Below are 13,169 nucleotides of genomic sequence, written 5' to 3' on the forward strand. Positions count from 1 at the left end.
TCTCACCATATACAAAAATCAAATCGAAATGGATTAAAGGCTTAAGTGTAACACCTAAAACTATGACACTACTAGAAGACATTGGGGAAATGCTTCAGGAGATTATTCTCAGGAAGAAGATTTCTTGATTAATACCTCAAAAGCGCAGGTAAACAAAGCAAAAATTGACAAATAGGATTTCATCAAGTTAAATAGCTTCTGTACAGCAAAGGAAACAATCAACTAAGTGAAGAGACAACCCAAAAATAGGATATATTTGCAAACTATCCATCTGACAAGGGCTTAGTAACTATAATAAATAAGGAACTAAAACAACTCAATAGTAATAAAATAATTCAATTAAAGTGTGGGCAAAAGATCTGAATAGATATTTCTAAGAAGAAGAGATGAAAATGGAAAACTAGTATGTGAAAACAGTCTCAACATCACCAATCGTCAGGGAAATGCAAATATCAACCGCAGTGATATATGACCTCACTCCCACTAAATGGCTATTACCAAAAAGACAGAAAATAAACACTGGTATGAATGCAGAGAAAGGGAAATGTGCATATACTATTGTTGGCTGTCAATTAATACAACCACTATGGAAAACTGTATGGTGATTTCTCAAAACACTAAAAATAGAACCACCCTATGATTCAGCCATTCCACTGCTGGGTGTATGTCCAAAAGAAAAAAGCGAAAAGAAATCTGCATGTCAAAAAGGTACCTGCATACCCATGTTTATTATCACAGCACTACTCACAATAGTCCAGACATGGAATCAACCTAAGAGTCCATCAACAAATAAATAAAGAAAACATGGTACATATACACAATGGAATGCTATTTTGACATACAAATGAATGAAATCCTGTCATCTGCAACAACATGGATGGAACTGGAAGACATCACATTAAATGAAATAAGCCAGGCACAGAAGGACAAGTGTTGCATATTCTCACTCATGTGGGAAATAAAAAATTGATCTCATAGATAGCGGCCACGAGAGGCTGAGAAGAGCAATGGTGAGGAGAGGACAAAGAGGAATTGGTTAATGGGTACCAAAATACAGTTGGATAGAAGGAATACAATCTAATGTTAAGTAGAATAACAGGGTAAATATAGTTATTAATAATTTATTGTATATTTAAAAATAACTAGAAGAGCAGATCTGAATGTTTCCAGCACAAAGAAATGATAATTGGTTGGGCTGATGGATATCGCAGTTATCCAGATGTGATCATTACACGTCAATATCACATTTACCCCCTAATTATGTACAACTATTATGGATCTATGAAAATTAGCAATAAAATAAATAAAGGAATATATGATCTGGTTTTCTTCACAAGTCCCCACCAAATATTTTGTCAGAAAAACAAAACAAAAAAAACAAACAAACAGACAAAAAAACAAAAAGCAACTAAGAAAATTCTAATTCAGATAAAATTTAATTCAATATGGCAAGTTAAATAATGATTTCAAGTCATTCTAAGGAATGCTTTCTTGGAAAAAAAAATCTCCAATTGATTTCCTCTCCCCCTGTTTTCTCCCTAATACAATATTCATATGTTCAGTTTAGGAAGCCTTCAGCTCCAAGTGTCCAATTACCATGAAATTAAATAAATATTAAGTATGAAGTTAGGAGGTTGGCACCTTTTGGCATTTCATAAGTCCTCAAACAATATCACTGTCAGTGCTTCTGAATTTCTTTTGGCCCTGGGTTCATGGTTACAGGAAGGCTGGGCACATATTCATAACAGGAAGAATAGGAACATAGTGAGATAGAACCAGAATCATCTGTGTCTTGTATTAGGAAAAGCAAAAGATTTTCCAGAGAATATCATCATGGTTCATTACCTAAAGCTGGATCCATTCAATGTGGGGTGACCCCAACACATTTCTATCTGAAAAAAAGAAGTTGGGGAGGGTACAAAAGACATGAGGGAAAAGCTGGGGGACTTCTGTGAAATCATGGTGGAGGGGCGCCTTAGGGTTCCTAGGCAAGGCACCCTAGTCCCTGGCACAGTGGCCGTGGTCCACTTGCTGCTTGCTTGCTCGCCTTTGCCATTGAAACCAGTGCAACTCATTGTTTAGTTTCTTCCTTGCCTCGACAGAACTGTGGCTTGGATCTGCAGCTCCTCTACTAAACAAAAATTCTATCATCAATGTAGGCAACCTGAAAATATTTAGAAGAAAAGTATCAAAAATAACAATTTTGTAGATGGCTCCGAAAGACCAAATTCTTCTCAAATATGAAGCATCTGTCTTCAAATAACTGTGCCTATACACAAACATATTTTTAGACCAAATAAAGTTTCTAAGATGTTTCTTGTTTTGCAATGAAATCAAAAAGTGTCTCAACATGATATAGGACCAGTTGTACCAATGACTTTTTTTTCCTTCCACATCCCTGCAATGGAAGGGAAAAATCAGTCAACCAATCAATCAATCGGTCAATCCATCAAACATAACTTAGCCAAAGTCCATTTCTAAAACAGCTCATTGTTAAGATTAGAACATGAGTACACAAAAGTTCAAAGATATTTCTTCTTCTTCATTCCATCTTCAACAGCAGACTGGGAGCAATCAGAAGTGTGAAAAGTTCATTCTTATCAAAGAACATTAGTGACAATTACTAAAAAATGATTTTTCCCTCAGAAATTAAAACAAGATGTTTTTTCTTCGCCCACTTTCGCCGAACTGACAATCATGGGTGACAGTAACCCATGTCAAAAACCGTTTTATCACCAGAATGAAAACTGATAGAGAGAGTCTGTCATTTTCCCTTTGTTCTCTATTTACAGTTATGAGGGGAAAATGATTTATGATTATTATAATTATATCTCTCTGTAGGAGAGCTGCACTAATTACACAATTTTTTTAGCCATTTTTCTCTTTACAAGCTCTTACTTAGTCTAAATTGAAATGTATTTAGCAATTTTGTGCCCAGTAACTTTTCAAACCTCTGTGTGGGTCACAAATTGAATGATCTGGGATCGCTTAATGCATCAAATTTGTTCATGATAAGCATAAAGCTCCCGGGCTTATATATTCACAACTGTGATAGAAAGAGTTTCGCTCAATAGATAGGATCTTCATAGATGTTTTGAGGGAGTCTGCAGGAAATGAGTTTTGAGCAAAATGTTTTTAAATCTGTAGTTACACGGTAATAGCCATGAACCTTAGGAGTCAGCCTGGTGTGTATTAACTGAGTTAATATTACCAGCAACCTATTACTTTCATTTTATGACTTTATCTCACGTTTTAACTCTGGCTTTCTCTACTGTCTTTTGTATATTCATCTTTTTTTTCTTTTTTATGGCTCTATTCTTCTATTGCCTCCCCTGCTACAGAAACTACCAGGGGCCATAAAGATAATGAATATTGTTCCAATTTAACATTTCCTCAAGACAAAATTTCCGCGTCATTTACTTTAAAAAATGTATCTTAAAAGTACAACTCTTGTAAACAGTGCTGCAATGAACATTCGTGTGCATGTGTCCTTATAGTAGAACGATGTATAATCCTTTGGATATATACCCAGTAATGGGATTGCTCATGCTGCCATGTGTGTACCTATTGCAACAATCTTGCATGATCTTCCCATGTACCCCAAAACCTAAAATGCAATTAAAAACAAAGAATAAGCAAAAAAAAGTACAACTCTTTCTAAAGATAGTTTTAGACAGCATCATAGCAGTTGCATCTATAAATTTAAAATGTTCAGTGTAGTAGAAATTGTTGCAAGAGGAAACACAATTCCACACCCTCCAAAAATAAGTAGACCTTATTGAAGAAATTGAATTTATGTTTTTAAACACTGTTCTTTACCTAGTATCAAAATAATTCTGCATTCTCAGAAAACATTTAAGTGTATTATTTGTCATCCTATTGAATCTTCTCATCCATAAAGTGGGTGTTGTTATTTTCACTTTACATTTAAGGAAACTGAGACCCAGGAAAGTGAATGAACTTCTTTGGCACCAAACAACAATTAAGTGAAGAAAGCATTTCCATAAACATCTTCCTGTCTCTGCAGTACTGAAGTGCCTAACTTTAATCCACGTAAAGTCCATATGAACTTGGGATTAAGCCGCCTTTATAGACTAGAAAACTAGTGGTAGAGAGATGGAGTTACATGCCAGTAACAACAGAATCAATATAAGAACTACTCCCCTCCACTTTAAAAAAAAAAAAAAAAAAGATAAGTAATAACCTTTATTAAAGTAGGCCTGAGGGAAAATGGCCATGTATGTTTCTCATTTAAAAAATAATTCAGTACATATGAAAATTTTCAAAGAACTCTATCCCTTGCAGGGGCCCCAGACTAAGGGTTGAAAGAAAAGGCAGAGGGAAGACAGTTAATTATCACAGATAAATGAATTGTTTAATTTAATCAAGAAAAAGGAAAAATAAAAGAGGAGATAGGTCCAAAAGTTGTCAAATCAAACAATGACAAGGTGAGGTTGATTCTCCTTGCTGTCTAAAGTTAATGACCCTATCACCTTGATTACTTATTTGAGAATAACAAAATCACATGCTCATGAATGTATTCATCCATATGAATTGATGATTAAAAAAATATTAGTTTTTGTTTGCATTGACTTAAGACCTTGTGGATCCCACCAAATGACTAGATTGAAATGCTAATGTGGGCCAGGCTGGGTGGCTCAGGCCTGTAATCACAGCACTTTGGAAGGCCTGGGTGGTGGTGGCGGGGTGGGTTGGGGGGTGGCGGATATCATCTGCGGTCAAAAGTTCAAGACCAGCCTGGCCAACATGGTAAAAATCCGTCTCTAGTAAAAATACAAAAATTAGCCAGGCAAGGTGGCAGGCAACTGCAATCTCAGCTACTCAGTGGAGGCTGAGGCAGGAGAATTGCTGGAACCCAGGAGGCAGAGGTTGCAGTGAGCCGAGGTGGTGCCATTGCACTTCAGCCCTGGCTGACAACAGCAAGACTCCCTCTAAAAAAAAAAACAACAACAAAAAAGAAATGCTAATGCAACGTTTCTTTGAGATTGGGAGGTGGAAACAGGATCAGCTGGATATTTTGTATTTATCTGTCATTATAAAACAAGAGTTATATAACTATTTATATGACTAGTTAGTTTAGTTTATATAACTATTGTATATAAATATACAATAGTTATTTCTCATAGTTGTTTCATAAGAAACTCACAGATAACAATTTATTTAGGGCAGTTTTCATTGCAAATAAATAATTATTTTGGCTATTCATGTTGAAAAAGTGTAAAAGGACATTTGACACATAAAAAAATGAGAACAAATTGTAAAACTTGTGGGAAAATATTCCCATGCATGTGTATGGACAGAGTTAAAATACAAAATTTGGGAAAGTAGAAATTTAATTTAATTTTACATAAGTTGAATCACCCAAATAGGTAAAGTTTTTTTTTTTTTAATTCTTTTTTAATTAATTTATTTATTTTTATTATACTTTAAGTTCTAGAGTACATGTGCAGAACATGCAGGTTTGTTACATAGTATACATATGCCATGGTGGTTTGCTGCATCCATCCCCCATCATTTAAATTAGGCATTTCTAATGAAGATCCCTTATTATACATCCCTAATCACTCTACCCTCTGCTATCCTTCCCCTAACACCCCCACTCCCTGGCAGGCCCTGGTATGTGATACTCCCCTCCCTATGTCCAAGTATTCTCATTGGTCAGCACCTACTTTTGAGTGAGAACACGTGGTGTTTGGTTTTCTGTTTTTATGTCAGTTTGCTGAGAATGATCGTTTCCAGCTTCATCCATGTCCCTGTAAATGACATGAACTCATCCTTTTTAATGGCTGCTGCTTATTCCGTGGTATGTATGTGCCACATTTTCTTTATCCAGTCTATTATTGATGGGCATTTAGGTTGGTTCCAAGTCTTTGCTATTGTGAAGAGTGCCACAGTAAATATACATGTGCATGTGTCATTATAATAGAATGATTATAATCCTTTGGGCATATATCCAGTAATGGGATTGCTGGGTCAAATGGAATTTCTTTTTCTATATCCTTGAGGAATCACCACACTGTCTTCCACATGGTTGAACTAATTTACACTCCCACCAACAGCGTAAAAGTGTTCCTATTTCTCCACATCCTCTCCAGCATCTGTTGTCTCTAGAATTTTTAATGATCACCATTCCAACTACCATTAGATGGTATCTCAATGTGGTTTCGATTTGCGTTTCTCCTGTGACCACTCATGATGAGCTTTTTTTCATATGTTTCTTGGCTGCATAAATGTCTTCTTTTGAGAAGTCTCTGTTCATATCCTTCTCCCATTTTTTGATGGGGTTGTTTTTTTCTTGTAAATTTGTTTAAGTTCTTTGTAGATTCTGGATATTAGCCCTTTGTCAGATGGGTAGGTTGCAAAATTTTTTCCCATTCTGTTGGTTGCCTGTTCACTCTAATTGTAGTTTCTTTTGCTGTACAGAAGCTCTTAAGTTTAATTAGATTCCATCTATTTTGGCTTTTGTTGTCATTGCTTTTGGTGTTTTAGTAATGAAGTCCTTGTCCATGTCTATGTCCTGAATGGTATTGCCTAGGTTTTCTTCTAGGGTTTTTATGGTGTTAGGTCTTAGGTTTAAATCTTTAATTCATCTGGAGTTAACTTTTGTATCAGGTGTAAGGAAGGGATCCAGTTTCAGCTTTCTGCATATGGCTAGCTGATACACTTTTAATATTGGCATTAATAGGTTGCGCTGGGAAAAGGGAAAAAGGAATAAAGGAGGAAGAACAAATATGAGTAAGAAATGACACTAATTCTCAAGTCATTTGTAATCCAGCAAGAGGAACAATAATGCTCTTCACAGGAATTCAAGCATATCGATCACTTAACCTTTTATAATCATCTTGTCATGCCATGCTGCCCTATCAAAAACCATGAGTGACAGGCAGGACACCAGTTATGCTTTTCCCCTAGTTTACATGTGAGAAGAGGATGGGAATCTTGAGAGAGGTTACAAGAGGGGCTTACATCACTCAGCAGAAACACATGAAACAACAGGAACTTTCCCCCCCTTTGCATTCCAAAGGTCATAAAATGATATAGAGGAATTTAACAAATTTGGAATGTTCACACATTCAGAACCTTCCTTCCATCTTTTTAATCTCTCATCTTTCCTTTCTTCTCTTTCCAAGCGCGTAGGATCTTCAGAATCTTCAGAGACACATGCATAAAGACAACTGGGGCAGAGTGGTCATTTTTTTTTTAACTGATGAAACTAATGCAAAAATATTTGATAAAAAAGTGTGATTATTGATTATATCCACAGCAGCAGAGTTAGGTCTTTTTAGAATTTGCTTTACATCTTACAATGGAAAAGGATATTGGGAGGTCTGCTGAGGATATGCAGGATAGATGGTGTTGCTCCCAGAACCTCATAACCAGGCCTTATTTGAAAATAGGATATTTGCAGTTGTAATTACGTAAGATGAGGCTATACTGGTTTTGGATGAGCATGAAATTGATTGACTAGCATCTTTGTAAGAAGAGGTGCTAACACATGGAGACACACACACACACACAACACACACACACACACACACACACAGGGAAGAAGGCCATGTGAAGATGGAGTTGGAGATGGGAGAGAACCAGACACAAGACAAGGGATGCAAAAGATATCTGAGAGCCATCAGAAGCTAGGAAGTGCAAGGGGAGCTTTCCCATAGAGCCTTCAGAAGGAGCACTGCCCCACTGAAACCTTAATTTCAGTCTTCCAGCCTCCAGAACTGTGATGGATTGAATCGCTCTTGTTATTAGCCACCCAGTTTGTGGTACTTTGTTCTGGCAGCTCCAGAAAATACATGGAAACTAGAAAGAAGAAAAGCAACAAGATCCTTCACCAAATTCAAAGTGTGTACTTAATTCAGGAAAAGTGTAAGACGGAGGAGGGGATATGGGAGGGATAGGTGTGGGAATGGTTAGTAGAGGAAACTGCCAAAGAAAGATATCATACTTATCAGGGGACTTTAATGTTTCATGCTTTGTATCTGTCCTTTTGCATGTGTTTTCTCTCTTTATTTTACCACAACCCTGTTATATAGAAAACTTCGACACCATTTTGTATATTAAGACTTAAAGACACTGGTTTCTGGGTCAAAGTCACAAACTAATAAATGACAAAATCAAAACTCAAATCCATGTTTCCTGATTCTTAGACTGGTGTTACTTCCCCTTAAGCCTATAATTAAATAATCCAAGAATACAGTAAATATTTCTTCCCTTGAGACTTTTAAAATAAGTCAGGACATAGTAATAGGGAACTCTCAGGAGAAATAGTTCTCTCTGGGCAGAGAGATGAAATTGGATATCCTAATAGATCTTTTCCAAGTCTAATTATGCTCACTCTGTGAAAGGCGCTGGCTAAATGCAAGTTCATTATCATTTTATTCTAAGTTAACTGGAAAACAAGATTGATTGACGTGTTGGAGGTATTCAACATTTATATGCAGGAAATTTGGGAGTCTTTAAATGCATTCAAAAAAGCTTTTCTTAAGATAGCACATACTGCTTTTTACAGTTAAATACTCTGCACCCAAACAGTGCTTTCTAAAATTTTATACCACTGCCCTTCCCAAGCAGATGACCTTGATGCTGGGCTCAGGACCATGGAGGCAATGGGCAGGCTTCCTAACCTGGGAGATAAAAGAGACGCCGTGGCTTCTTATCTATTCCTCCATGTTCACAGATAAATGTTTGCTCATTTTCGTTGCTTTTCAAATGTCCTGATTCTGACCTCTATTCACAATGGAAAATAGGGACACTATATATTTTGATTGTAGTTTAAAGTATCTTCATGTATTTTGTTTCATCCAAGGGACAGTACAACTTGTTACACTCTTTCAGAGAAGGAAGAGCGTCCTACAATGAAAGTGACTTTGTACAAAATCACATCTGATGAGAGTCAAGATTGTTGAATTAACAGCGTTGTAGGCTATTTCAGTCCTTTAAAAAAAAAAAAACTTCTCTGTTTTCACCAAAATAAGTTTAACATTTACATTGGTTGTTCCTATGCAAAACAAAAGCTTGGTAAAACTATGGAGTCTGCAAATTGTGTTTTTTATCTCCCTTTGGTGTTTCTGAGATGTATTCTAGGTATGCAGAGCTCTTTTAAGAGAGAACACATCCTAAGAAGAATAGATTCTTAAAAAGTCCATCTCCTTTTTTTTCTTTTGTTTGAGATGGAGTCTCACACTGTTTCTTGGGCTGGAGTGCAATGGCGACATCTCAACTCACTGAAACCTCCGCCTCCTGGGTTCACATGATTCTCTTGCCTCAGCCTCCCAAGTGGCTGGGCTTCCAGGTGCATACCACCACACTGGCTAATTTTTGTATTTTTAGCAGAGACAGGATTTCACTATTTGGCCAGACTGGTCTCGAACTCCTAACCTCGTGATCCACCTGCCTTGGCCTCCTAAAGTGCTGGAATTGCAGGTGTAAGCCACTGCACCCGGCCAAAAAGTATATCTTTTTAAAGGAGTGATATACCTCTCACCAGTTCATTCAGGACAATGTTGTTTACAAAAATAAGTTTTGTTCCCTTAGTTTAAAAAACTCTCTTTAATATTATTAATTCCTGAATAATACTTTAAGTAATTATTTTTGGGGGGAGTTTTTAAAGTCAGTAAAATAATCAGTTGTAAAATTGACATATTTTTATACCCCTCATTTTGATATGCAAAACAATTTCAAAAACCAACATATAGGTATACTTGAAGTGTGGTTTGGACTCTAGCTATTGATCCCTACCCATGGCACATGAAGCCCTTACCTAGAAGTGAGTGGGAGAATTTCTCTGCTGATTCAACAAATTTCCTCAGTACAAAAGAAGCCATTATCCTGAGAACCAACCGAGATTTCTCTCATTTGCCTTCTGACACCAGTCATTGAGTCCTATGGATTCTACTGCCTGAATATCAGTCAGGTGTACTAGTTTTGCTCATTACTCTGAACCAATGCCATTCAAGCCACTGTTTCTCATTTGGGTAGATGAAACTTATCTCTAGACCTCCTTTTGGTCATCCATCTGCTGCAGTACTATCAGAATGCATATAAAGCTCAAATATGATCACCTCACTCAGGTGACTCAAATCACTCAATAGAGCCCAAATGCTCTCAAGATAAAGTCCATACTCCATACCATATGCAGGTCCCTTCATGTTCTGGTCCTATTCTCAACTCCCTTTTCTCCATCCTCTCTATCCTGTCTTCTTTCCACTCCTCCCTGTCAAATACATATTCTACCACTCATTGCTATAGCAATACTGAGCTATTTTCAAATCAAAGAAGACTATGGGCTCCCAAATCTCTAGACTCTCCTACATACTGATTCATAAAATATTTGTCCAGCTGAAAAAGTTCCACTGGTTCTTCATGTTTTAGCAGAGAGGTCATTTCCTCTATGAAGATTCTCTGAGTATAGACCCCGACCATGGCTCTTGCTACATCATGAAGCATTTCCTTATCTGACTGTCCTCCTATGCTGTCCTACACAATCTTAGTTATTACAGGGTGGGTTGGTCCTTGCCACAATAATCTGTTATTTAGATCAGCAGTCCCTATCCTTTTTGGCACCAGGGACCAGGTTGATGGAAGACAATTTTTCTACAGACTGGTGTGTGGAAGATTTTGGGATGAAACTGTTCCACTTCAGATCATCAGGCATAAGATTCTCGTAAGGAGGACACAACCTAGATCCCTCATATGTGCGGTTTACAGTAGAGTTCATGCTCTTATGAGAATCTAATGCCTTCTAGATACTACAATGAAAAATAATGGTTTGTTTTCTTTTTCACTGTAGTATCTAGAAGATAATAAATATTTCATGGATGTGTGAATGAATGAATTGAGTAGATAAGTAGCTTTTATCAGGCAAATAATGTTTGGCTTAGAAATATACCAAATAAGACATACACCTTAATATGAATGTAATTCTATACTTTGGACAGAAAGATATCCAATACACTTAGATTATTTTAACCTAGCTATTCTTTATTGTCTCCTCCTTCTCAGTTCCATCTGTTCAGTACTGAATGTCTTTCAGTCCCCTACTTTATATTTTGAAACCCTAACCCCCAGTGTGATGGTATTTGGAGATGAGGCCCTGGGGATGTAATTAAGTTTAGATAAGATTATGAGAATGGGGCTCCAAGACAGGATTAGTTTCTTATAAGGGGGAGAAAGATGAGAGTTCTCTCTCACTCCTTCTCTGCTATGTGAGGGTACGGCAAGAATATGTCCATTAGTAAGCCCGAAAGAGGACCCTCACCAAAAAACAAATCTGCTGGCACCTTGATCTTGAGCATCCAGCCTCCAGAACTATGAGAAGTAAACATCTACTGTTTAAGGTCTTTGGTATTTTGTTATAACAGCCTGAGCTGACTGAGACACCATCCAATGACCCTAATACTACTCTTTGAGTCTCTGCACATCTCTGAGGATAAAGGCCTCTGAAGCTGGGGGAATGTGTATGAATTGATGAGGCTGTTGCTAAATGGATGCTGTTATATTCTTTGAGAGGAGCCATTTGCTCACCCTGAGTCAAGCTGTCAAAGTTTGACAGTTATGGTCAAAGGAGTACCTGGAGCTGAAAAAGGTCAGAGAAGGAAAGCATGACCAAATTATTCCCAGATGGCTCAGGCTGTCAGTGTTATTTGAAATAATCTATACTGCAGATGCTAGAGATGAGTGCCCGCTTTAGCGCTGGAAAGTTCTATGTTCATCATGACTTCTGCATCACTCACTACCTCTTCTTGTCCCACACATCTCTCTGGGAAGTCACCTACCTATTCACCTGGTGCCCCACCTGGACCTTTTCAGAAATCCCATAGGGTAAATCTAGCTTATAAAAGCTTCAACTTCTCAATTAGAGGAAAGGTTGTGAAGAAAAAGTCGAAGCCTTCTGGCGTTTAAATCGTGTGTCTGCACACAGTCTCTCTAGGTGAGGAGGGAATAATTGAACAAGGAAGAATCCCTGGCTTAATTTGACTTTTAATTTAAATAAAGGTGAAAGGACTCTTTGCATTATGTTATTGATTTGTTTAACATGCATCTACAGTGCATCTACTCCATCCCAGACTCTGGGCTGGAAACTAGTTCCTTCCCTTGAGAATCTCACAAGCCAAGTGGGGATAGGGTAGGCAGGCAAGTGACAGAAAACAAACTATTAAACAGCGTTATTAACTTATTAAGTGACTAAAATTATTGTAACTGGTTTATTCATTTAATCAATAAGCATTTTCTCAGTATAAACTAGGTGTTTGGCTATGTGTTGAAAGCTGATATACAAAAATAATAAATGTAACATTTGTGCTCTCAAGGGACTTTCAGCTCTCAGTGGAAAAATGTGCTGAGATAAACAATGAGATTACAAAAAGAAACATATTATGAAGAAATGAATTCTAGGATATCTGTTACTGACAAATACATCTTGTCTCTGGATCCATCTTGTCCCTTGGGCAATAAATTGCCTATACACGTGAAAATGATCTGATTAGTGTCCTCTTTGGCAAACTATTTGTTGCTCACACCACCTACACAAGGCAAAGGAAAACAGAAAAATACAGACTGGATTCCAGGCGTGCTGGATTCTGCTTTCCACCTGTTCTCTAAATACCTATGTGGCCTTGGAGGGCAACTTGGATAGACAACTTTCGTGTCTTTAGGGCTGGGGTACAGAAGTAGAACATCATTCTCTAGAGGGAACTGATGACGGCAAGCTGAGACCTCAACCTTGACGGGGCTACGTTTTGGATACAACATTACCTCCCCAAGGGGTTCCAAAACCCAGCTGCAGAGTAATATCACCAGGAAGCTCCCTTAAAATAGTGTTTCTGGATGCATCCGCAGAAAGACTACATATCTGTGGCAAGATCAGGAATCTGTATTTGAACACATTTCCCAAGGAGATTCTGATATACTGCTTGCTTGGTGTCACTAACCTTCAGTTCTTACACTAAACTCTGGCATGTCCTTAAAGATCCTTAACAATCTGGCCCCAGCCTATGTCTACAGAGAAACTGCTTGTCATTACCATGCTACAAACCCACCCCAGCAATCATAAGCAACACACACTCCAGACTAACTTCTGCTTTCCCGTGCTTATACACAAGCCATTTCCTCTCTTACCTTTCTAAGCACATCAAACCATGGTT

General features: G+C 37.6%; 1 protein-coding gene across 3 annotated transcripts in view; it reads left to right on the forward strand.

Annotated features, from left to right (window-relative positions):
• Positions 1-13,169, forward strand: part of TENM4 (teneurin transmembrane protein 4) — a 3,045,593-nt gene that overhangs the window by 969,269 nt on the left and 2,063,155 nt on the right. The window lies entirely within an intron of this gene.

The sequence above is a fragment of the Saimiri boliviensis genome, chromosome 6, assembly GCF_048565385.1.
Source record: "Saimiri boliviensis isolate mSaiBol1 chromosome 6, mSaiBol1.pri, whole genome shotgun sequence".
Classification (NCBI taxonomy): domain Eukaryota; kingdom Metazoa; phylum Chordata; class Mammalia; order Primates; family Cebidae; genus Saimiri; species Saimiri boliviensis.